The sequence below is a fragment of the Salmo trutta genome, chromosome 9 (genome assembly GCF_901001165.1).
Source record: "Salmo trutta chromosome 9, fSalTru1.1, whole genome shotgun sequence".
NCBI lineage: Eukaryota > Metazoa > Chordata > Actinopteri > Salmoniformes > Salmonidae > Salmo > Salmo trutta.
In genome coordinates, this window is record NC_042965.1 from 3467288 (window position 1) to 3493780 (window position 26493).

The 26493-nt window shown below is 42.2% G+C and overlaps 1 long non-coding RNA gene across 1 annotated transcript; it reads right to left on the reverse strand.

Annotated features, from left to right (window-relative positions):
* Window positions 1–13504: 13504 nt before the first annotated feature.
* Window positions 13505–16059, reverse strand: LOC115199745 (uncharacterized). The gene is made up of 2 exons (XR_003879405.1): window positions 14329–16059; window positions 13505–13989 (listed from the first exon to the last, which is right to left on the reverse strand). It is a non-coding gene; the product is annotated as an uncharacterized LOC115199745 (long non-coding RNA).
* Window positions 16060–26493: the final 10434 nt, after the last annotated feature.

A 26493-nucleotide genomic window follows, 5' to 3' on the forward strand; every position in this document is an offset into this window, starting at 1 on the left:
GTCAGTCCCTTTCAGACGATCCCTCATATCACCGTTGGTCCTCCTCAGTGACCTCACGGCTGAGGGATTTAACTTTCCTCTTGAGAATTGGAATCAGTACAGTAGTACAGTAGTGTAGCTCATCGCAATACTTCACCTCTTCAGGCAAATAGTACCCTAGACTGTCCTGATCATCTAGTTGAACATTCCAGATAATTCCTCCATCCCAGTAGAAATGTCTCATCCACATAGTAGGATTTTAGTAGATGTGCAGATAGACCAAAGCCCAGTCTATTTTACTGTTACTATAGTCAAGTCTGTGGGTTATGTTTTTTTTAATATAGATGTTACCATTTTACTAATCAACTGAGCTAGCTAGTAAAATAAATTCATTTTTTGATGGGTGGACTGGAAACCCCGTGACAACACTCGGGTCTACAGCAGCCATTTCCCGGTAGGAAAGAGAAACGCCCTGTATTTACCAGAAAATGAATCTCCTCCACCATGGCAGAAGAGGAGGATCCAGACTGTTGATTGGGAAACAAGAACAAACAATGAGACGTGGATTGGGTGTGGAAGGTCCACTTGTCAATGAATTTGCGTAATGTTTGTCATGTTTGTGTATGGTTGTCATGACTTTAAGATTTGGTGTTAATGAAATGCATGTTGTAAGAAATGTGCTATGTAAATAAAGTTTGATTTAGTTGATGACATTACAGTTGTAGAATATTTAATAAACTGACATTTCACATGAGGACAATGCAGTTTTTCCATAAACGTTTAATTGATATCCTTGGATTTTATCACTTGACATATCAATCATATAGTGGGAAGGATCCTATAAATCAAGACTGGGTGAATGCATGTACCACTTCGAATAAATAAATACTGTGCCACTGAAGATTTGTCTCTGGTCATGAAACTACAATACTGTATAGCGTGTCATTGTGTCACGTCCTGACCAGTATAAGGGGTTATTGGTTATTGTAGTTTGGTCACAACGTGGCAGGGGGTATTTGTTTTATGTGGTTCGGGGTTTATGGGATATGTATTTATGTAAGAGGGGTGTTTGATTTATGTGTTCCGGGGTTTTTGGGTAATGTTCTTGTTTTGTATTTCTATGGTTTTCTATGTTGTGTATTTCTTTGTGTTGGCTTGGTATGGCTCTCAATCAGGTACATCTGTACATCGTTGTTGCTGATTGAGAGTCATACTTAGGTAGCCCTGTTTCACCTGTCCCTTTGTGGGAAGTTGTGGTTGCATAGCTGTGTTTTAGCCTGCAATCCTGTTCGTTCGATCGTTTTCTTGTTTTGTTTGTGTTCAATAAAAGTCATTATGAGCACTCAACCCGCTGCGCCTTGGTCCACTACATACGAGGACTGTTACACATTGTGTAGCTTACCACCTTCACCTTTGAAACTTTTCTTCACTGCTTTTTCACACCCAAAGATTATTTAGATGACAAAATGTAAAAATAAAAAAAGAATTCTAAACAAAGTCAATTCTGAATGTCAGATTTTGATTAATTCTCATCAATGACAACATTCTAGAACTGAGTTCTAACTCATCTAAATCTAGTATCTGGGGTAATCTGGTTAATGATTATATAAATTACTTTCCTTGTAGAATGTTGACAGATGTATAGAACACATTGTTTTTGCTAAGATGCTCAAACTTAATAGCTACACTCACTGGCACTAGAAACTTTATCCATCATGCTGGCCCTGACCAAACCGGTAAATTGCCCCTCACCAATGTTCCCTCAAAAAAAAATTGTCACTGAGCAAATTTCAGGTCTGCTAAGTGCGAACTTGAATGTTGTGAAAATTCTGTACAACTTCCTGTGTGCGTTTACTGTGAACACTGAAGCTGTTTCTGCTTTAAGTTAGTTGGCAAGTTGGCTACTGTGGCTATTTAATCATAATGTAGGCCTACCAGTGTGGCCTACCATCAAAAACAATGGAGAACAATGCATCCCATAACATCTTAACATAGAAATAGCTGTTCTATTGTTCAGCCTACAGTAGCAGCCAATATGTAGTGTTTAATGTAGGCCTACATCAAATCCAATTTTATTTGTCACATGCGCCAAATACAACAGGTGTAGACTTTACAGTGAAATGCTTACTTACAAGCCCTTAACCAACAATGCAGTTAAGAAAAAGTATTAAGAATGTATTTAATAAAATAAACTGAAGTAAAAAATGTATAAATATTTTTAATAATTAAGGAGCAACACTAAAATAACAGTGAGGCTATGTGCGGTGGCACAAGTTAGTCAAGGTAATTGAGGTAATATGTACATGTACAGGGTAGAGGTAAAGTGACTATGCATGGATAATAAACAGAGAGCAGCAGCAGTGTAAAGATGGGGTGGGGGGGGACAATGCAAATAGTCTGGGTAGCCATTTGGTTAGCAATGATTGGCTTGGGGGTAGAAGCTGTTAAGAAACCTTTTGGACCTAGACTTAGCGCTCCGGTACCGCTTGTCGTGCGGTAGCAGAGAGAACAGTCTATGACTAGGGTGGCTGGAATCTTTGGCAATTTTTAGGGCCTTCCTCTGACACCGCCTGGTATAGAGGTCCTGGATGGCAGGAAGCTTAGCCCCAGTGATGTCCTGGGCCATACGCACTACCCTCTGTAGTGCCTTGCGGTCGGAGGCTGAGCAGTTGCCATACCAGGCAATGATGCAACCAGTCAGGATGCTCTTGATGGTGCAGCTGTATAACCTTTTGAGGATCTGAGGACCCATGCCAAATCTTTTCAGTCTCCTGAGGGGGAATAGGCTTTGTCGTGCCTTCTTCACGACTGTCTTGGTGTGTTTGGACCATGATAGTTTGTTGGTGTTGTGGACACCAAGGAACTTGAAGCTCTCAACCTGCTCCACTACAGCCCCGTCGATGAGAATGGGGGCATGCTCGGTCCTCCTTTTCCTGTTGTCCACAATCAGACATTCCATGAGACTTTTGAAAAATAACTGTTTATCCACTTTTCCTTCAGACAAGGAGGTGACTGAAAATGTTGTTGGGTTGTTTGCTACCCTCTGCCTATTGGTTACTGTCTCAAAATAAAATGCTGCCTCTTTAAGACAAAAAAAAGCTCTACACCTGACTAGCTTTTCAAAGATGTCTAGAAATGCACTTTTTGTGCTCTTGTAGGAAGCAATCACTCCCCATTTCTGACTACAAATGATCTTTAACTGGGCTAATAACTCACTAACTAGCAAAGGATATTAACGCTAATAACTCACTAACTAGCAAAGGATATTAACGCTAATAACTCACTAACTAGCAAAGGATATTAACAAATGTACAAATGTGCACACGTCGCTACATGAAGCTCTCGCTTTGATCTCAAAACAAGCGCATCTACTCACGACCGCTCATGCTGTACAAACAGGCACAGATCCATATATGGCAATGGTCTATTTGCATATAGGCCTACTGCAGCTCTGATTGGTTGTGGCGCCAGTCTGTGTAGGGTACAGGCCTGAGTCGTGCCTGTCAATGCAATAGAATCCTACTAAGATGCGTTCTGCCTACAACAAAACCTCCTGCACAGTTAGTTTTTGCATACTAAGTCTTGCATAGTTTGTTTTGCTTTCACTAATATTGCATTGATTCGATCACAGTTCCCACAGTAAAGGGAAATGTTGATAGTTGATAGTTGATAGTGTGATAACACGGAGAACTCTAGAAAGTTGAGTGAAGTTCAATCTTGTGCTTCTCAGCACGGGCTGATATTTCTTCTGCACTGCAGCCCTGGTTAGAAGGAACATTGCCCCTCACTATAGCTGCACATTTACACATGGCCAGACATAGTGGTCTTCTCCCCTTTTAATGCTCTTCTGCTCATCCTTGAAAAATGCCATAAGGTCTGAATGAGACACCAAAGTCGACATACTGTACAGGCTAAGTAATACAAAATGATTTGTTGATCTACTGCTATGCTAACTATCTAGCTAAAGTGTAGTCAGTGGATAGCTAAGACAGAGAGAGGGGATGGAAGACGATCAACACTTTGTTCTATTCATTTCAATACAGCACATTGATTCATCATGGATTGGGCACAGGTCTCCGATCGTGCTGGTGAACGGTAAATGACAGTGTCGGCTAGAGATGACGTGCAGGTGCTTCCTGCAGGGATTTGTCTTTGCTGAGGTCTTCGTTGTAAATTAGCATTTGAAATTTGAGAGTAAATTGGGGCGAATATATTGATCAAATTCACCTTGTCCGAGAGAGAATTACACAATTATCAAAATATCACGCCAAGGTAAGCCTACACCAAACACATACTTAGTTTGAAGTGTTTGTAAAATTCACAATGTGAAAAATTATTGGAACCATTTCCGTGTTTGACCGCTAAGTTTTATGGGTATTTCTCCAAGTCGCAGTTGAACTTCAGCCCCGGCGTTCGTCCTTGTTTCGCTGCCTATACGACCCTTATCTTTGAATTTACATTTTTCTCCAAACAGCTAACCCCACTGTCTCCCTCTCCTGTGTGGGGGCAAACTGCTGATTCCAGGGGTGGGAAAGGCCTGAATCGGTTAAATCCAACAAAGCTGGGGTGGCTCGTGCCACACACATGAAATGTTGGTACTAATCCCACCCAGATTGATTTCACTCAGAAACTCTTTCTGTGCCTCAGAGCCCAACCCATTCTGTCTGCCGATCCCTCTGACAAAGCAACGTTACAGAAGTGCCAATTGAGCTTGAACAATCGCTTACAAAAGGGAGGCACTCACTCAGCCCACCCCACTGAACATACGTACCCAAGCACACTGGGTAGCAGCCAGCCAGCCCTGTGTGCTAGGGGGACTGGGTGCCGTTGTTCACTGTTCAGCTGAATTAGATCATTCTGCCCATGTGTGTGACACACCAATTGATTGGAGATGGATACGCTAGTAGGTCAGTGTGTAAGAGAGGGCTAGACCCTGAGTCACTACAGTAAAACTGACTCACAGCTAGGTGAAAGGAACAAATACAATCTATTCTACAGGATCAAATGTGATCCTGGATGCAATCCAGAGCCCAAGGTCCCCCTTTGTGATTGAAAGCTCATAAGATTTGGGTCATAAGCTCTGTGACTAGACATAATACATTCTGTCACTGTAGGGCAGTACGGAGAGCAGGTGTCACTCCCAGAGTCTGGAGCAGGATCAGAGTGAGAAAGAGATCAGGTCCACGCCGTGTCCCTTCGTACACCTGCCCACTGCCACACCACCGCCTGGGCCCTCGTCTGGGCTCCAGAGAGGGGGGTATCAACTACCCTCGTCAGGCCCCAGCATCTGAGCCCAGTCCTGGCTCGGTGCAGAGTGCTATGAATAGCCACGCTCATGAGAGGAGCCAGGTTTTGGCACGTGCGGTTCAACGCCGCTCAGCATAGCGTTCCCAGTCGTGTCACTACTTCAACGGTACTTTGGGGTTGCCATGGAAACAGGGACCAGTACCGCTGCCACTGCCCTGACATCGTTGCATGAGCTGACTGAAGATTCCTATTTCACGTTGAGACGCTCTCTCCCGCTCTCCCTCTATTCTCTTCCTCCTTTATCTCCTCTCCCCCCAGTACTGCTGCCACTGCCCAGACATCGTTGCATGAGCTGACTGAAGATTCCTATTTCACATTGAGACTCTCTCTCGCTCCTTATTTTCTCTTTCTCCTTTATCTCCTCTCCCCCTCTCTCTCATCTCACCAAACTGGTGGGATTAAGACTTGTAAAGCTCAGAGAGGAACTAGAGATTTGAAATGTTTTCTGGGGGTAATCTACTCAGTGTCTCTGTCACTATGTGTTTCTGGGTGCATAGCTGCAGTGGCATGACATGTTCTTCCTGTGAAACTGAAAGGGGCACACCTGAGAATGCTCATGATGTGTGTATGAGTATGTGTTCGCACATGTGTTCAACAAGCCGTTGAACAGGAGCTTCTCAAACTCCACAAATACATGGGGACTGCCACGTTGCTCTCTTTCTCCCTCATTTCCTGCTTGCTTGCTTCTTTCCTTCCACAGCCACACAGAGTATGGGGGATCCCCTTAATGGACATCTCTGTGTGTTTGAAGCTTTGACCTTTTATTGATGTCTAGCAGTTCCCCCTGTGTTCATTTGTTTTGTATGGCTCGGAGGCCAGGCTGTGTGCTCAGTGCATGCATTGCTAAATTACCAGATTTAAATGTTATCACTAGTGTACCCTGGCAGGCAGATAGGAATACAGGCAGGAAGGTATGCAGACAGATTGAACAGTGGTGTCAAACATACAGCCCGGGAAGTCCAATCCGGACCAATGGATCTTCAGTGCAGCCCTCCGGACGTCGTTAAAGACCAACTGGCCCCCCCCCCCCCCCCCCATGGAAAATGAATTTGACACCCCTGCAGTAGAGTCTGGTTCCACTCAAAGTTTTGTACTGACCAAGTGGCATTTTCCTTTCCACCCTCACCTTGGCTAGTTCTTTTGATGGTTTAGTGGCTACCCTCTAGGCACACCGTGCTATTTCAATATTTGGTTGAGACGCTGATCAATGAGATTGCAACCTATAAATCACCCACTCAAAATGAAGACAAAAGTTAGTTGAATTTCCAATGTGTTATCACTATGCGTTCAACCACTTAAAAACAATTTTTGGTTTAGTTGTCACCCAACCAGTTCAACCATTTAAAAGCACAGCCAAATTCAAATTGGAATATGTCAGAAATTGTATTTATTTATACGAAACAGATTGTGTTAGCACTGCGATTTATCCAATCGCAGAACCAAATGACCTAGATTGCAGTTGAGATTACATTAAAAGCATATGGTGCAAGTGATCAATGCTGTTCAAGATTCTGCGCAGATTATTACAGCAACTGTAAAGATCTCCACAGACCTGGGACGGCCTATGCATGCAATCTAGAACATGCACGCTTTATATGATTACATAGGAAGAAATGTATAGTTAAAGTAACCTCAAAATGTGGCCATGGATGTGTTACTCATTTTAAGGTTAAACATTACTTTAAATGTTTGATTCTTTTTGGATCAGTTATGAAATTAGCAGATAGAATTGGAGTCTATCAAATGACATTACTTGAATTTACAATCCTCATATCTATCTAATGCCCCTACTACTTTCTCCCCTAGTTGGAGGCCTTGGTGGAAAACCTCACAATGATATATTCTTATAAGTATGGTGACAGAGGGCAACCTTGTTTAACGCCTTGACAATTCAAAGTTCTCAGAGAAGTAACCAATATTTCTGAATTAACATAAAGGATTGTTGTACATTATTTCTACACATCGGAGAGATTCTCCAAAGTTGAAAAAAATCCAGGAGCCTCATTTATCAATAATGTCTCGGCACAAATCTTTGCGTAAACCATGCGTGGGATTATTTCCACGCAAAGTGTGAGATTTATCAATATGAAAGTTTGCTTGAGAGTGTGGGTAAATTTAGGCACAGCCATGACCATGCATTTGCACAGTGCCAAGTGGTAGAATAAAGGAATTAGAGGCATGTGTGAAAGTGAAACCATTGTTGAAATACTAGAATGACAGATAGGGAAATCGAATGAGAGGTGGCTGATCTTGCGCTGAGACATCCTGAAAATCGAAAACATTTGTAGCGTTCGAACGGTTTGGCCTACTAACTAATATGGAAAGAGACTCTCACTAACACCATGTTCTCCGCTTTGCTGTATGACCCCCACAGGACTAGTCTGAAGTCAGTAACGCTGATGTGCCAATTTCCAAACCGTTTGGGCTACACACTAATATGACCCCACTGTGTAAAGGGGAGACTCTCACGAAGGTATTCTCCCTGGATTGCTCTAGACCAGTGGTTCCCAAACTTTTTATAGTCCCGTACCCCTTCAAACATTCAACCTCCAGCTGCGTACCTCTCTAGCACCAGGGTCAGCGCACTCTCAAATGTTGTTTTTTTGCCATCATTGTAAGCCTGCCACACACACACACACACACACACACACACACACACACACACACACACACACTATACGATACAATTATTAAACATAAGAATGAGTGTGAGTTGTTGTCACAACCCGGCACGTAGGAAGTGACAAAGAGCTCTTATAGGACCAGGGCACAAATAATAATAATCAATACATTTTGCTCTTTATTTAGCCATCTTAAATATAAAACCTTATTTGTTCATAAAAATTGTGAATAACTCACCACAGGTTAATGAGAAGGGTGTGCTTGAAAGGATGCACATAACTCTGCAATGTTGGGTTGTATAGGAGAGAGTCTGTCTTAAATCATTTTCCACACAGTCTGTGCCTGTATTTCGTTTTCATGCTAGTGTGGGCCGAGGATCCACTCTCACATAGGTACGTGGTTGCAAAGGGCATCAGTGTCTTAACAGCGCAATGTGCCAAGGCAGGATACTCTGACTGCAGCTCTATCCAGAAATCTGGCAGTGTCTTCTGATTAAATACAATTTTCACAGAACCGCTTGTTGCAATTTTAATGAGGCTCTCACGTACATTGAATATACATTTACATTTGCATTTTAGTCATTTAGCAGATGCTCTTATCCAGAGCGACTTACAGTAGTGAATGCATACATTTCATTTCATGCATTTTAATTTTTTTTTGTACTTAATACCTGTTACCTAACCACCTTGTTTAGCCAATAGCCATCAGTCCATAATAACTGGTGCGTGGCGCCTCTAGATGTGGTTCAGAACAGAGGTGTTTGTGGTTGATATGTAAATGAATGATTGGCCAGTGTCCCTGTATCTCTTCAATGATTGTCTGGTGTCCCTGTATCTCTTCAATGATTGGCCAGTGTCCCTGTATCTCTTCATTGATTGGCCGGTGTCCCTGTATCTCTTCAGCTCTTCCACATCATCTTTAACAGCAGCTGAGTGAGGTGGTGTTGCGGAGAGTCCCTGCAATCCTAGGTTCAGATCATTCAGGCAAGAAAAAAACATCACCCAACCCAGATAGGCCAGTCATGTGAGAAAACTCGTCATCATGCAAGCAGTCAGACAAGTGAAAATGGTCAGTAAAGAAAACTTTAAGCTCGTCTCTCAATTCAAAAAAACGTGTCAATTATTTGCCCCTTGATAACCAGCGCACTTCTGTATGTTATAAAAGCGTTACATGGTCGCTGCTCATATCATTGCATAATGCAGAAAATACATGAGAGTTCAGGGGCCTTGCTTTAACAAAAGTTAACCATTTTCACTGTAGTGTCCAAAACGTCTTTCAAGCTGTCAGGCTTGACAGCAAGAGCCTCTCGGTGGATGCTGCAGTGTACCCAACTGCTTGCATGCGCATTACCACTCCACTATGGTCTCCCTGTCATGGCTTTTGCGCCATCAGTACAGATACCAGCACATCTTGACCACCAAAGTCCATGTCACAAACCTGTCCAGTACTTTAAAAATATCCTCTTCTGTTGTCTTGGTTTCCAGTGGTTTGCAGAAGAGGATGTCTTCCTTAATTGGCCCCCCATAAAAATAACGACATATACCAGGAGCTATGCCAGGCCCGCCACATCTGTTGACTTATCCAGCTGTAACGTATAGAAATTCAAAACATCTCCTGCCATGTCACTGATGCGTCGTGAAAAAGCGTTGTTTGATGAAGGCATTGTTTGCATCGTTTTTTGGGCCTTTTCCCTCAGCCATATCTGTGGCAGCAGGAAGAATTAAGTCCTCCACAATAGTATGGGGCTTGTCTGTCCTAGCCACTCGGTAGCTCCCCATATAAGACACTTCTAGCCCCTTCTTATTAATGGTATCTGTTGCTTTTATACATGTCTTACTACTCGAAAGTCATCTTAATTCTCGCTCAAAAAACTCCTGGGGCTTATTTTTCAAATTGGCATGTTTTGTTTCTAAATGTCTGCACAAGAGTGAAGGTTTCATCGAGTTGTGAGATAGTACTTTTTCACATATAAACACACTGTGGCTGAGCAAAGGCACTACTCCCAATATAAGTGAACCCCAAATCAATGTAGTTCTCATCATATTTGCGCCTCTTCGATGGGCCAACGTCCATGTCTGTTGTTCGGTGCTTTCCCCGGTAAGGAGGCAGTAGCTCTTCGGCTACAACAGATTCACAATTGTCACTGTGTCCATGCTAGCAACAAATGTAGAATTACTGATGGATTACATTGGATGTGCTCATGGAAGCAGAACAACTTATGGTCGGCGACATGTGCAGGTGTAGTACTGCTGGTAGTAGCAGTACTACCAGTAGAGCTGGTATGTGTTTCTGTGGACGCGGGTCTTACTTTTTTTAACCATTTATCCATTTTCGAGCAAAAAAAATAAGCAGCAGCTACGTTTGTCTACATATGGACCGTTAGTGGAATTCTCGCGAGAGAGTAACGGTTAATGTGATTGGATGTTAATTATATGACATTAAGGCTACCTGTATTTGACATTGTGTTGTTATTTTTGGCAGTGAAACGAGGCTACTCAGGCGAGAAAAAAACATCACCCAAATCTATAGCTCCCGTTGGAAAATCTAAATGGACTGTTTGAAAATGTCAATCACATTTTTATTTGGCGTACTCCTGACAGCTTTGCGCGTACCCCTGTATCTCTAAAAGGTTATTAATGATGTAAGGTACAGCGGGAGTTTTTGTAAGAGAGCTACATGACAGAGGGCCAGACTATTTTCTGGTAGAGAATGTGCTGATGTGTACTAAACCTATCGCTCATAATAAAGCGAAGGGCACCACAGTAAACTGCTTTTAACGGCTTTAATGAAGTGGCAGCTGTATTCATAAACATGACTGAATGGTGCACTTCCTACTATTAAGCAAGAGGCATGACCTATTTCTATAGAAGAAGCCCATTTTTACTCTCAGCTTCTTAACTTACTCATCAATATGCTTTTTAAAAAGATAGCTTCCCGTCTTATGTAATACCTGAGGAGGGGCTCCATGCTGTCTGACTTGTGTGCTCCTGGATCCCAGGAACCTACAGTAATATGTGTAGGAGCCTCATATGAGACAGAGACTCATCTGTGAGGAGAAACAAACTATTATTGAGTTCATACAATGCTTGAGCAGGTGACCTTGAAATGAATAGTGTGAGCATACATCCCTAGCCATCCAGGACCTTTCGCCTGCCTTTTGTCCATACAGTGCCTTGTGAAAGTATTCACCCCCTTGGCATTTTTCCCATTTTGTTGCCTTACAACCTGGAATTAAAATATATATTTTTTTTTGAAGATGAACAATATTTTTTCTTGTGAAACAGACAAAAAATAAGACAAAAAAACTGAAAACTTGAGCGTGCATAACTATTCACTCCCCAAAGTCAATACTTTGTAGAGCCACCTTTTGCAACAATTACAGCTTCAAGTCTCTTGGGGTATGTCTCTATAAGCTTGGCACATCTAGCCACTGGGATTTTTGCTCATTCTTCAAGGCAAAACTGCTCCAGCTCCTTCCAGTTGGATGGGTTCCGCTGGTGTACAGCAAACTTTGTCATACCACAGATTCTCAATTGGATTGAGGTCTGGGCTTTGACTAGGCCATTCCAAGACATTTAAATGTTTACCCTTAAACCACTCTAGTGTTGCTTTACCTGAATCGTTAGGGTCATTGTTCTGCTGGAAGGTGAACCTCCGTCCCAGACTCAAATCTCTGGAAGACTAACAGGTTTCCCTCAATAATTTCCATGTATTTAGCGCCGTCCATCATTCCTTCTATTCTTACCAGTTTCCCAGTCCCTGCCGATGAAAAACATCCCCACAGCATGATGCTGCCACCACCATGCTTCACTGTGGGGATGGTGTTCTCGGGTTGATGAGAGGTGTTGGGTTTGCGCCAGACATAGCGTTTTCCTTGATGGCCAAAAAGCTCAGTTTTAGTCTCATCTGACCAGAGTACCTTCTTCCATATGTTTGGGAAGTCTCCCACATGCCTTTTGGCGAACACCAAATGTGTTTGCTTATTTTTTCTTTAAGCAATGGCTTTTATCTGCTATATTCTTTCCATTTTTTAATAATGGATGGTGCTCTGTGGGATGTTCAAAGTTTAAGATATTTTTTTATAACCCAGCCCTGATCTGTACTTCTCCACAACTTTGTCCCTGACCTGTTTGGAGATCTCCTTGGTCTTCATGGTGCTGCTTGCTTGGTGGTGCCCCTTGCTTAGTGGTGTTGCAGACTCTGGGGCCTTTCAGAACAGTTGTGTATCTATACTAAGATCATGTGACAGATCATGTGACACAGATTGCACACAGGTGGACTATGTCACAACCTATGTGACTTCTGAAGTTAATTGGTTGCACCAGATCGTATGTAGGGGCTTCATAGCAAAGGGGTGAATACATATGCATGCACCAATTTACATTTTTTTTTTAAACAAGTTATTTTTTAAAGTTTGCTTCACCAATTTGGACTATTTTGTCTATTACATGAAATTCTAATAATCTATTTAAATTACAGGTTGTAATGCAGCAAAATAGGAAAAACGCCAAGGGGGATGAAAACTTTTGCAAGGCACTGTAGCTATTGTAAACCGGATATCCATCTTATTTGTATTTTTTCCATCACTCACAACAGAAGCAAACGTACTGTTGTGTCCTAAATATTCTAGCTTGTAAAATATAGCAGGATTTAATCCAACAGTGAGTAGGACATTATTTATTTTGAGACTGTTTTAAACATCTGACCAGCCAGATTGATAAGTGAAACCAGTTCAAATTTCATGATCAATTCAGTCTCCCTCCAGTTAAGGCATTTGGATAAAATGTTCTGCTATTTGCACTGTTCTTATCTCGGTAAATTAGCCATTTACGATTTGAGTTCAGCTCCTCTAGAAATGCCCCAGTGAGTCATGCCCAGCAACTTCGTATAAGAGTTTGACATCAGAGTCATTCCATATCCAGATAGGGAATGCATTGGTTTCAGGATCATTGCCCCACCACGCGGGGTGGTTGAGCTAATGTGATTTAAAAAAATCCCAGGACAGACATATCTGATATGGGCAGAAAGCTTAAATTCTTGTTAATCTAACGGCACTGTCCAATTTACAGTAGCTATTACAGTGAAATAATAAAATGCTATTGTTTGTGGAGAGTGCATAGTTATTAACTTAAATGTATTAATAAACCAATTAGGCACATTTGGGCAGTCTTGATACAACATTTTGAACAGAAATGCAATGGTTCATTTGATCAGTCTAAAACATTTCACACACTGCTCCCATCTAGTGGTCAAAACCAAAATTGCACCTAAGCTGGAATAGTACGTCATGACCTTTCTCTTGCATTACAAAGATGGAAAAAAATGAAGTCTATGTTTTATCTTTTACCAGATCTAATGTGTTATATTCTCCTACATTAATTTCACATTTCCACAAACTTCAAAATGCTTCCTTTCAAATGGTATCAAGAATATGCATATCCTTGCTTCAGGGCCTGAGCTACAGGCAGTAAGATTTGGGCATGTCATTTTAGCAGAACATTTTAAAAATGGGTCCGATCCTTAAGACTGCTCCAGATTTCCCCTCCAACGCAGTATTGGTTTTCCCAAAATTGACAGAGTTGCTCTGACCAACAGATAGTGTTATTTTGTACTTTGTATTGTATGGAATACCTCTATTACATTGAATGGCTCTAAAACAACCTCAGAACCTCGCCCCCTCCGTAGCAACCATCTTAACATGTTAATCCACCCTGGGTGCTACCAGGGCTACCCACCATGTGCCTGTGTGCCAGGGCTACTGCCAATATGAATGGAAGACCTGGTATACAGCTCATCCCTGCCATCCTTAGACCCCAGAAGGAGTGTCCTGAGAATTGGTCAGCGGAATAGCCGGACAGGGATAGTATTTGTCTCAGATGGAAATGGATACCAAGCCGTGGGAGAGAAGACAGGGCCGGAGCTGGCTTGGGGGCCTGGGTCCAAGTCTTTGAGGCCAAGTTGGTGGTGCTGGAATGAATATGCTGCAGTGGAGGCAGCAGGGGATGTCGTCATTGTGTCCCTCGGGTGCTTGGTGTTGTCATGCAGTCGGCAACATGGGTGGAGGTGGATGAGGTTGTGGTCCTGGAAGGAAGAGCAGCCAGTAGTTAAGTGTAAGAAAAAGGGGCACACAGCAGAGAGCAAAATAACAAGTGAGAGAACAATCATGGCTTGATGGACGCCATGCAATGACATGAAGATTTCCAGTCTGCAGGGTGATAGTATGTGGCCAGTCTGCAGGGTGATAGTATGTGGCCAATATATGGTTGAATTTTGCTACAAACTGATACGTGTGGCCTGCCATCACATGGATTGTGGCAAGTGACCCTGGACATTAATTATTAATGGTATGATATAAAGGCCAAGCAGAGCTTTTATCAATTACCCTTAACATGAATGTAAATTAATACGGAATTACTGTACCGGCGATGGTTGAGACTCGGATATAATGGTTGGCAGCAATGCCTCACTGGTCCACCGAAGAGCGGGGCATGTGGCCGGAAGGTGCACTGGTGCGTTCGGGTGAAGCAGGGCCGTGGATAGTCAGGAAATGCGCTCAGTAGAGCACGCTGTGAACGTACCGCGGAGCTGGCCCGGCTTGGTGGAGAGAAAATGTTGTGAAAGCAAGTAGCTTGCTGGTCCGTGATATGAGAGAAACGAGGGATTTAAAGAGCCTGAAGACGGCAATTAAAACACAATTCTAAAGCATGAAAATGTCAAGAGCCAACTGATTTCACCTGCGTGGCTGAGAGACGAACAGAGTAGAGGTTAGTGGATGAGGTGCGAAACGCAACAAAAGATTATAGTTAACTTGCTGAGTGGAGAACACGCTCAGCTAAACTTGATAAGGCTAGTAACGCACAGTGCCGTGCAACACAATACGCACTGCAGAACAGAAAGGAGGAATGTTAGCCTGGTCAAGTTTAAGTAGTGGTGGCAGAGGTGATAAAGTAGAGTGAGGACAGGTGTGGAGGCTGATTAGCAATGTAGCGGCTGGTGCTTGTTGATGAGCTGCCTTCAAGACAACTAGTTAGTGTTGTATTCAAGTACTGGATTTTAGTTAGTTAACACTGTCAATGGTGATGAATGCCAGGATATAGTTGTTGTGGTTCTATTTTGGGACTCGATGGTTCACACATCACACTTGATCATACCAGGGATTATGAGGATAGCTTTCTGAAAACCTTACACTTAGAAGGGACGGACACATGCGCTGCTTAAGTCAGAGAGACGTGGCTCCTGTCTGGAGCCTTAGTCTGGAAAATGAATCCATCATCATGTGAGTGCTGCCATCACACACACACACACACACAAAATCCTCAGAACACCCACGTCAGACCATCCAAACAGAACCCGGCCCTAGGCAACCATGCCATCCCAGCACAGATGGCAATGGCTGATCATGTTTATTTTACTCTAATGCACTTAAGCACAGATGACTCCCCATGTCTGCGAATTGGCATAAGTAGGGGTACGTATTGGGTTGCCGCTGGTATGTTAATGTGGAGCATCTGTAACGTGAAGGGGAGAGTCAAGGAAGCAGAAAATGGCACTGTGACATCCAACCGTATGAATTAAATCCTGACTATCCAAAATGAAGAAGTGTGTGTGTGTGCTATGGTTTGCAGATATGGCAGTCTGGTGGCGTGGCAAGCTTGTTTGAAATCAGTGTGGATCTGCATGAAATTCGAAGTCGTTTCCATGCGGTTTAAGGTGCGGAACATTGACTTTAAACGGTTAACTCTAAAAAAAGGGACAATGGTCATCTTGCACTTGATTTCCCGATAATCTTCCCTTCCTTGTCTCCATCCCCTCTTGATTGTAGTTAGGTGGGAGAACAGGATAGCTTTTCAGATTTCACCATATTTCTTACATGCATCAAGACTCTCAGACTTTGGTTAAGGTTGGAGACAAGTAGCTGATGCATATTGGGACACTTGGTCCCAACCTCAGTGTTGGACTTTTCTCTTTCCTGTAACTCGAGTATCCCTGCACCTCCCTGCTTTCACTGATCTTCTCCAGCTGTTTTCCAGCCATTTTCTCTTGCCCTTTCCTGTGGGTTGTAGTTCAGCAGCCATCTGGTGAGTCAGATGTGTGGGAGACAGCATTTCCCCTTAATGAGAATCCCAGGCAAGCTTTGGGTGTGTCTCATACAGGAGGCTGGTGGGAGGAGCTATAGGAGGACAGACTCATTGTCATGTCTGGAATGGAATTCATGGAACTGAGTCAAACACGTGGTTTCCATATGTTTGACTCCATTCTATTTAATCCATTCCAATGAGCCCGCCCTCCTATAGCTCCTTCCACCAGCCTCCTCTGGTGTCATGTACAGCAATGTACCAAGTCTGCTAGGCTGGGTTGACTGAGGTTTGCCAACCATCCACCTGAGTGAATCACGTTATGTTGAAAAATGCTATTACCCTCAGTCTTTGAAGTTATAAAGTGCATTTTCTTAGTCACATGTAGGAACCGATCCAATGAATCATGTTTATATAGGTTTAGATAGCAGTATATAAGGCTTCATGTAAGGAACGGCCTTTTGGAGCTCACTTCAGACCGGTGCTTATGCATCGAATTTTGACTGTGACCTGTCCATCTTGCTGACAATAAAGAGTGCTTCATTTAATATTGACTTCCTGTATAAAAATGTCCACAATAAAAGTTTATAGTATGCATTTCTGCATGTCATTGCCTGTTTTCTATCTATCACTCATCTCATTCTGAGGAAAGATTCAGCCAGATACACATCACAGGTGCACGCTTCAGTAAGACGGGACCCCCCACTTAAACAAACACTCCAATCTCTAGAGGAAAACAAACCTAATGAATCATTGCCAGAGAATTGAATGAAAAACATGGTTCTCACTTATACTAAAACTCCACCAACCCCTTCTGTCTCATTCCTCTCTCTCTCGTCTCGCACTCTCGGTGTGTTCTGATAGCGGTCTATTTGCTCAGCGTGGCGTCTGTCTGTTTCTCCTTTTTCTGTGTGTTTGTTTGCCGTCCAGCTTGGAGGAGCTTTAGACTGTTCATCCCCTTGGTGCGCTTCTTTCCCCAACAGGCTTTGCTGTAGTAGCCCAGGCAGCTGCCAGTGGGCTGGATGATTTTAGATTTTTATTGGGATCCCCATTAGACGACACCAATGGCGACAGCTAGTCTTCCTGTTCTGGGACTGAAGAGACCCCTGGTGGCTTAAACACATCAAATATGGAAACGCACGTTTGACGCTATTCCATTTCAGACATTACAATCAGCTCGTCCTCCTATAGCTCCTCCCACCCAATTTGGAAATGAACACTACATTTCTCACAAAAACAAGAATTGATGCGGTTAATCTCTTATCAACCCTCAACCAGGAAAGACTGGCATGGATGTTGTCGATGAGACCTGGGCCATCCACATTTCACACCTGATTGATGTCCGAAGCCTTTTGGTTTGTGTTGTGGCTGTGTCATAGGGCTTGGTCGATACCTCTGCCTAACAAGGGTCGGCTCCTAACCCTCTTTTGACTGGATATAAAAAGGTGACATTTTTCCAGTCACATACTGTTTGTAGGTTCCGTAATAACTCTAGTTCAAAGGGGGAATGACTCTCCTTTGCAGAACTGGTTCATTGTTTTTCCACATAAAGCGTTGGAGATATTTTGCTATTCTTGTCACTCATGAATAAAATATACCTGTGTCTGCTGGGTAGAGTGAATGGGGTCATTACTTCTATCCCACCTCTGCTGCACACAGCACACATGCACACACACATTAAATGCCTGTCTGTACATAACATAGCTAATATGTCCCACTTCTGGCAAACAAAACATTCCAAACCATGGTTGAGAGATGTAAGCTAGTCCCCATATCTCCTCGCCCATAAGTACACTGTATTGACTGGTATATTGTATTATGCTAAAGTGGATGGCAGTACACAGCATGAGTGGGCCTGGGGCTACAGTATGTCAGGGGCCAGAATAACACAGAGCCTCACCCAGCTGAGCCTGTCACTGTGGCCCAGTGCCGTTTTATGTTGCTTCTATCCCAAAATTCCCTCATACCCTTTCTATCCTTATTGCTCACACTAGTGTCATACATGAGTTTTCCTATGGGGTTGTTCCATCTCAAAAAGCATGAGAATTTTGAGAGGATTTAGTCAGAACCTGGTAATATCTAGACGTAGGATGGGACATAAATAAACCTAAAAACTTGAATGACTAATTTCTCCGAACAGGGGAAAAAAACGTTGCCAAATTCACTGGGAATACATTACTTAGGATGAAGAAACAATACTCAGAGCCGCAGCACCATACTACTTGTCAGACATAGAGAACTGATTGGTGTGGAAGGTCCGTGGGTGGCTTTTGAACAGTTCTTTGGATTCCTCATGTGTAACTCATTGTTAGAAAAAGGTTTAATCCAAATTGGATGTTTGAGACTATATTCATTGAATATTATATGAATCCTATGAATCAAAACGACCAATTGGATGCAATCAATTAGCTTACTTTCTCAGATTAATTTCTCAAATAATTTTTCAACAAAATAATGTTGCAGGAAAGCTAATTTGATCTGTTTCTAACAGAAACAATTTCAGAGCAATGTGAGACGGTGGGTGTCATGGCTTGCTGAAATGACATGGAACGATCCTATGCTCTTACCCGTCACCCCCCCCACTCTCTCGGTCTTTCACATACCCTGTCCCCCATAACCTCTGTTGCTCCCCCCTGAGCTCTTTCTCTGCTCCAGTAGAGTTCTGTAATTCTAACAGCACCCATGTGATTGGGGATCTCATCGACTCCACTGTTCCACTGTCCGACCAACCAGACTCCTCAGGCCATTCTAAAAACCACCATCGATTCTCTCGTAGTCATTTGACCACATCATCAATTATTCGTTAGCACACTGTGTCACTCAGTGGTTACCTGCCAAAGTTAAGAGGTTTACATGACTTGGCTGTGGAGACTTACGACAACCCATCAGCTGACATTCCAAAAGCAGCGCTGACAACAATGACGCAATAACAGACCACTGGAATGTAATATTCCACACTGACCTAAATGTTGTTATCTTGTCATAAGGGATTGCAGCTGCTTGGGATCAACCTAGATCCCGGAGATTGACTCAAACTCAGTTGTTGAGTATAGGAATTTACACCACGTTTCCAGTGGTAGATTGTTCATAATTAACTAATCAATAAATCTAAGTTGTCTCCACAGCACCACTGTTCAGAATGCTGTGAAAAAAAGGGGACTTGTTACAGCCACTGATATAGCAAGCAGATGATGACATTAGTTTGAAAGTTGGACCTCATCCCAAACCGCTCTACAACACCCTGAGCACACTTGGTGAGAGAATGAACACTGTTAAGTGAACTCTAAGCCCTGCAAGTGCTTAATATTTACTCTATTCCACAAAAGGATCCAACTCATTCCCACTATGTTGGCCAAGAACTGATGCGGAGCATCATCTACTGGCATATTGGTGAACTGCAATTCACCACAAAGTAACATTTACAGGTACTGTATCTCAACATGGCAGTTTCTATTCTCAGCTGTTCCATTGCAGGCATTGGCAAATGTCAATTAAAACTAGAAAATTACATTTTCTGAAGAAAATGTGTGTGCTTGCATGTTTTGAAGTAATTTTATGGTAATTATGGGGGGTAAAAAACGTGTTATAGTAGTGATAGTGACTGCAGCAGTTATGGATTGCAATAGTAGTGAATGCAATATTAAAGACTATGAAGCAGCAGTTTTGCCAACATCAGCCTGTGAGGCAGCAGTCACTTGTGCATTTCCTTTGACCAAGCACACACGTGTGGATTTTTAACAATATGTTTATTTTGAAGAAAAAGTATTTGTGCTCATCTTTAGGTATAGCTAGCTTCGGGCTCATATTCCATCCTGATTGAGTCATAACTCTAAATCATAATAGCATCAAATTTGATTATTTGATCTCAAATTTGAATTTGGCTGGAGTATTGAGGCCAAAAATCGACATCGCCTATCCAAATGGGCATTGTACAGTACATGCGTCATTGCAGTTTCATCACTTTTGCTGCTATGTATTTGTTTTCTCCTTTCTTCTTCTTTATTTTTTACAGCAAGCACACACAAAAAAGAGCTACAACACATATTCAAGTTGATTCATAGTTAGTGTACATTTATAAAGTGATGCTGTATAAGAATATTTAAGACTTAATATGGAATGTTACATTTTAAAACTGAATGCTGAAGGAAATTAACATAAACAACATCTAATACAGATACACATAGTACATATTTAACAATGCTATACTGAGACACCTGATTTATTGAGCTGCTTTCAACCACACCAAGTGTTTGCAGTATAGCCTTCTCCCTTTTATCTATGAAACAGATTTATACACACTAATCCTGTAGTGTCATGGTCTGTTACTGCTGCACACACACACACACACCTCAACATGTGCCAGTGTGTGGTCAGTCAAAATATACAAGCTAAAATCGTACAAAAAGTCCTCTTTCTCACCATATATCATCAGATGTTTCACCCTTTCTTTAGCACATTGATGACTACAAAGACATTCTACACTGAACAAAAAATATAAACGCAACATGAAAAGTGTGTGTCCCATGTTTTATGAGCTGAAATAAAAGATCCCAGAAATGTTCCATACGCACAAAAAGCTTATTTCTCTCATATTTTGTGCACACATTTGTTTATATCCCTCTTAATGAGCATTTCTGTTTTGCCAAGATAATCCATCCACCTGACAGGTGCGACATATCAAGAAGCTGATTAAATTACATGATCATTACACAGGTGCACCTTGTGCTGGGGACAATAAAAGGCCACTCTAAAATGTGCAGTTTTGTCCCACAACACAATGCCATAGATGTCTCAAGTTAAGGGAGCGTGCAATTGGCATGCTGACTGCAGGAATGTCCACCAGAGCTGTTACCAGATAATTGAATGTTAATTTCTCTCCAACGTCATTTTAGAGAATTTGGCAGTACGTCCAACCGGCCTCACAACCGCAGACCACATGTATAGTGTCGTGTGGGTGAGCGGTTTGCTGATGTCAACGTTGTAAAGAGTGCCCCATGGTGGCAGTGGGGTTATGGTATGGGCAGGCATAAACTATGGACAATGAACACAATTGTATTTTATCGATGGCAATTTGAATGCAGAGAGATACCGTGACGAGATCCTGAGGCCCATTGCCGTGCCATTCGTTCACCTCCATCACCACGTTTCAGCATGATAATGCACGGCACCATGACACAAGGATCTGTGCACAATTCCCGGAAGCTGAAAATGTCCCAGTTGTTCAATGGCCTGCCTACTCACCAGACATGTTTCCTTATATGAACTGTAACTCAGTAAAATCTTTGACATTTCTTTGTTCAGTATATATAGGAAACTACTTGATTATGACAATATTCTTCTATCTGACCGCTGGACCAAAGTTCATGTCCATGGGAAAGAAGTTCTGGACATTAATGCTTTTTGAGGTCGGTTCGGTTACGGTTCGATTATTAAAATATTATCACAGTTTTCAATTTAGATTATTTTATTTATTTACATTAAAATGCATTAGGAAATAATTACATTACAATTATTTTAGAGCTTTTTAATGGAAATTCCAAAGGCAAAAATTGTGAACATTCAATTGCCAAAATATAGAAAATATTCCTTCGTCTCCATCAGATCCACATTGGGTAGACATCAATAGAAAAATAGGAAATTACTATGAAATTTTTCATTCAGTCATCATCTCATCTATTTATTTTTTATTTTTCACCCAATTTCGTATTATCAAATTTGTAGTTCCCATATTGTCTCATCGCTGCAACTCCACAATTGGCTCGGGAGAGGCGAAGTTCGAGACATGCGTCCTCCGAAACATGACACGCCGAGCGGCGCTGCTTCTTATCACACTGCTCGCTTAACCCGGAAACCAGCCGCACCAATGTGTCGCTGGACTGACGAACACAGCTTGCAGGTGCCCAGCCTGGCAAAAGGAGTCGCTAGAGGGCGATGAGCCAAGGAAAGCCCCCCGGCTAAACACTCCCCTAACCCGGATGGCGCTTGGCAAATTGTGCGCCGCCCTATGGGGGCTCCCGGTCACGGCCGGCTGTGATACCCCAGGCTGTAGTGGCGCCTCAGCACTGTGATGCAGTGCTTTAGACCCCCGCGCCACTCAGAAGGCCATCATCTCATCTCAGCTCAGGCAGTAGCAGCTACCCAGACAGAACATTGAATGTTCTCTGTGCTCCGCAAACTGTACATTTCTCTTCCATCCGATCTATGCAGTCTGTATCTAACATAGCAGGCGTAAAAGTGTATCCATCTCTGTCTGAACCAGAAAAAACAGGCGCTATGGATTATTGTTATTGTAATTAATTACCACCTTTCTGCGCTGAACTAGGTTGAATATTTGTTTAATAAAATCTACAACTCCCTTAAGCCCAGCGTCCCACATAGTTTTTGACTTGATTTCTCTCGTGAATTATTTGATTTCGCTCAGCACATTGGGCTCTCAATTTTTTTAACTAAATAGAATTCAAGTAATTGAACCGACATCTGTCAACAAACCACTGCACCCCCCCCTACCCCGGAAATATTGCTCAGCACTACTGGACATTGTGTACCATGTCCTCTAGACTAGTTAAGGCATAACTGTGGGACATTGGTAATAGCCGTAGTTTGATTCTGAGTTAACCTTCCTTCACAGGCTTGGTGGAATCAGAGAGGACGCATGTCCTACCAGGCAGATGTTTCCTGCTCTAGGCTTCCCTTGTGTCGCACACTCACTGGTCCCACAGAGATACTGCTGGGTTTGTATGCAGTGGTGAGGGTGGGAGGAGATGGAGTATTTGTATATGGGGTGGAAGTTACCTGTCGGCGTCTCAGGGGTGTGCAATGCCTGCCAGTACACAATTATGGATCCATCCGACTCGTGCACCTGGAACACACCTGTGAACTAGAGGTTGACCGATTATGATTTTTCAACGTCGATACCGATTATTGGAGGACCAAAAAAGCTGATACCGATTTATTGGCCGATTTTATTTTAAATTACAAATTTATTTATTTGTAATAATGACAATTACAACAATACTGAATGAACACTTATTTTAACTTAATATAATACATCAATAAAATCAATTTAGCCTCAAATAAATAATGAAACATGTTCAATTTGGTTTAAATAATGCAAAAACAAAGTGTTGAGGAAGAAAGTAAAAGTGCAATATGTGCGATGTAAAAAAGCTAACGTTTAAGTTCCTTGCTCAGAACATGAGAACATATGAAAGCTGGTGGTTCCTTTTAACATGAGTCTTCAATATTCCCAGGTAAGAAGTTTTAGGTTGTAGTTATTATAGGACTATTTCTGTCTATACCATTTGTATTTCACATACCTTTGACTATTGGATGTTCTTACAGGCACTTTAGTATTGCCAGAGTAACAGTATAGCTTCCGTCCCTCTCCTCGCCCCTACCTGGGCTCGAACCAGGAACACATCGACAACAGCCACCCTCGAAGCATCGTTACCCATCGCTCCACAAAAGCCGCGGCCCTTGCAGAGCAAGGGGAACAACTACTTCAAGGTCTCAGAGCGAGTGACGTCACCGATTGAAACGCTATTAGCGTGCACCCCGCTAACTAGCTAGCCATTTCACATCGGTTACACCAGCCTAATCTCGGGAGTTGATAGCCTTGAAGTCATAAATAGCTCAATGCTTGAAGCACAGCAAAGAGCTGCTGGCAAACGCACGAAAGTGTTGTTTGAATGAATGCTTACGAGCCTGCTGCTGCCTACCACCGCTCAGTCAGACTGCTCTATCAAAGATCAAATCATAGACTTAATTACAACATAATAACACACAGAAATACGAGCCTTAGGTCATTAATATGGTCAAATCCGGAAACTATCATTTCGAAAAACAAAACGTTTATTCTTTCAGTGAAATACGGAACCGTTCCGTATTTTATCTAACTGGTGGCATCCATAAGTATAAATATTCCTGTTACATTGCACAACCTTCAATGTTATGTCATAATTACGTAAAATTCTGGCAAATTAGTTCGCAACGAGCCAGGCGGCCCAAACTGTTGCATATACCCTGACTCTGCGTGCAATGAACGCAAGAGAAGTGACACAATTTCCCTAGTTTAATATTGCCTGCTAAACTGGATTTATTTTAACTAAATATGCAGGTTTAAAAATATATACTTCTGTGTATTGATTGTAAGAAAGGCATTGATGTTTATGGTTAGGTACATTCGTGCAATGATTGTGATTTTTTCGCAAATGCGCTTTTGTTAAATCATCCCCCATTTGGCGAAGTTGGCTGTCTTTATTAGGAAGAAATAGTCTTCACACAGTTCGCAACGAGCCAGGCGGCCCAAACTGCTGCATATACCCTGACTCTGTTGCACAGAACGCAAGAGAAGTGACACAATTTCCCTAATTAAAATAAATTAATGTTAGCAGGCAATATTAACGAAATATGCAGGTTTAAAAATATATAGTTGTGTATTGATTTTAAGAAAGGCGTTGATGTTTATGGTTAGGTACACAATGGTGCAACGACAGTGCTTTTTTCACGAATGCGCTTGTTAAATCACCTGTTTGGTGAAGTAGGCTGTAATTCAATGATAAATGAACCCCTCACTGCATCGATTATATGCAACACAGGACAAGCTAGATAAACTAGTAATATCATCAACCATGTGTAGTTAATTAGTGATTATGTTAAGATTGTTTTTTATAAGATACATTTAATGCTAGCTAGCACCTTACCTTGGCTCCTAGCTGCACTCGCATAACAGGTAGTCAGCCTGCCACGCAGTCTCCTCGTGGAGTGCAATGTAATCGGCCATGATCGATGTCCAAACATACCGATTACCGATTGTTATGAAAACTTGAAATCGGCCCAAATTAATCGGCCATTCCGATTAGTCGGTCGACCTCTACTGTGAACACCTGAGCAACAGGCAGAAACAGCAGTGGACGGCACTGTATAAGGCCACTGCCTCACATGCGTACACACACCTGCATGCATTTCTGAGAGGTGAGCACCAGGATGTCACAAGAGAGGAGCACACCAGACAGCAAGTTTCCCCATCAACAAAAGATTGCATATGCATTCATGTCAATCTAACATGGCCAATAATGAATAAAGTACACGCATAGCATGATCCACCTCTTGGCCAGTGATAATAATCTACCTGCATGATGAGAGAGGAGCTGGTAGTAATGTTGGCCTCGTTGGAATGCAGCTGGCGATGGGATAAGTTGAGTCTATCCCAAAAAGCACTGACCATATTGGCATGTACCACTGTGAAGTAGGTCATACTCCACAGACACACTGTTTTTAATCTGGATGCTCCTCTCTTTGTGGTACATCTTTGAATCTTATCAATTCAATTGCGTAAACAGGGAAGTGCAAATGACTCTCTCTTTACTGAATGTAAGCATTCTTATCTAGATTAGCAAGCAACCTTTTATGTATGTGTGGGTGCATTGTGTTGTGCCCACTTAGCCTAAGCCTGAGTACTGTTCAATCACTACAGCTTCAAAGAGATTGTTCATTTCTTGTTACAAAAAGGTGGTTATTGGTCTATCTAGCTTGCTAGCTATGCATGTGTCTCAAGACACGTTACCACAAAAAAACAACATGTGCATGAATTATGTGAACAATAAGCTCAACATAACAAATATTTTCCAAAATCTTAGATAATTAATTTGTACTCTGTAATAAAGTATAGCTTTTAAATGTTGACATTACCTACTTTCGAGGGAAATAGAGATGTTTCTCGATTCATACCCTGAATTTTAAGGGTTTGCATGAGGATAGCTTAGGAACTGACAAGGTAAAAATCTGTCGTTCTGCCCCTGAACAAGGCAGTTAACCCACTGTTACTAGGCCGTCATAGTAAATAAGAATTTGTTCTTAACTGACTTGCCTAGTTAATAAAGTTAAAATAAAAATAGATACAATAAACTGCGTGATTGGTCGATAGCCTGCTGGACAGAGCGTTATAGCTTCTCCATTCATTTCCCCTTGGGATTCTTATCTCCTCCTTTCCTAATATCTCTGCAAAGACAGTACAGTATGAAGATGAGCTAAAACTGCTTCTCCCAATAGAAATCCCCGATCCCACTTGTGGGCCATGTCATGGCGACGTCGGTTAGCTAAACTCCTGTGTAGAAACACATAATCGGGTCTAACGGTCCTATCCCGCCGACATGCGAATGTGCATGACTTCAAATCAAAAGGCACTCCTTCCATATAAAGTTGTTTTTTTGACACAAATGAAAACGTGTTAGTTTGTCACTTTCACGAGGTTGCAGTAATAACATTCAACTACTTAAGACATTGGCTCGAATCTAGAATGAGCTTTTAGATTTCGAGAAAACTAACAACTAAGGAACAATTGTATATTTGTCAATCCCAACCTGGGCTGTTTGAAATGTAAAAAATTAAATAAAAAATAATAATAAATAAAAAAAAACCTGGTCTGTTTGGTCTGTTTCGCAAGTGTTCCCGGAAGTCCCGCGATATTACTCCTCTGGCTTTAAAAACTCTGCATCAACCCGAACGTGCT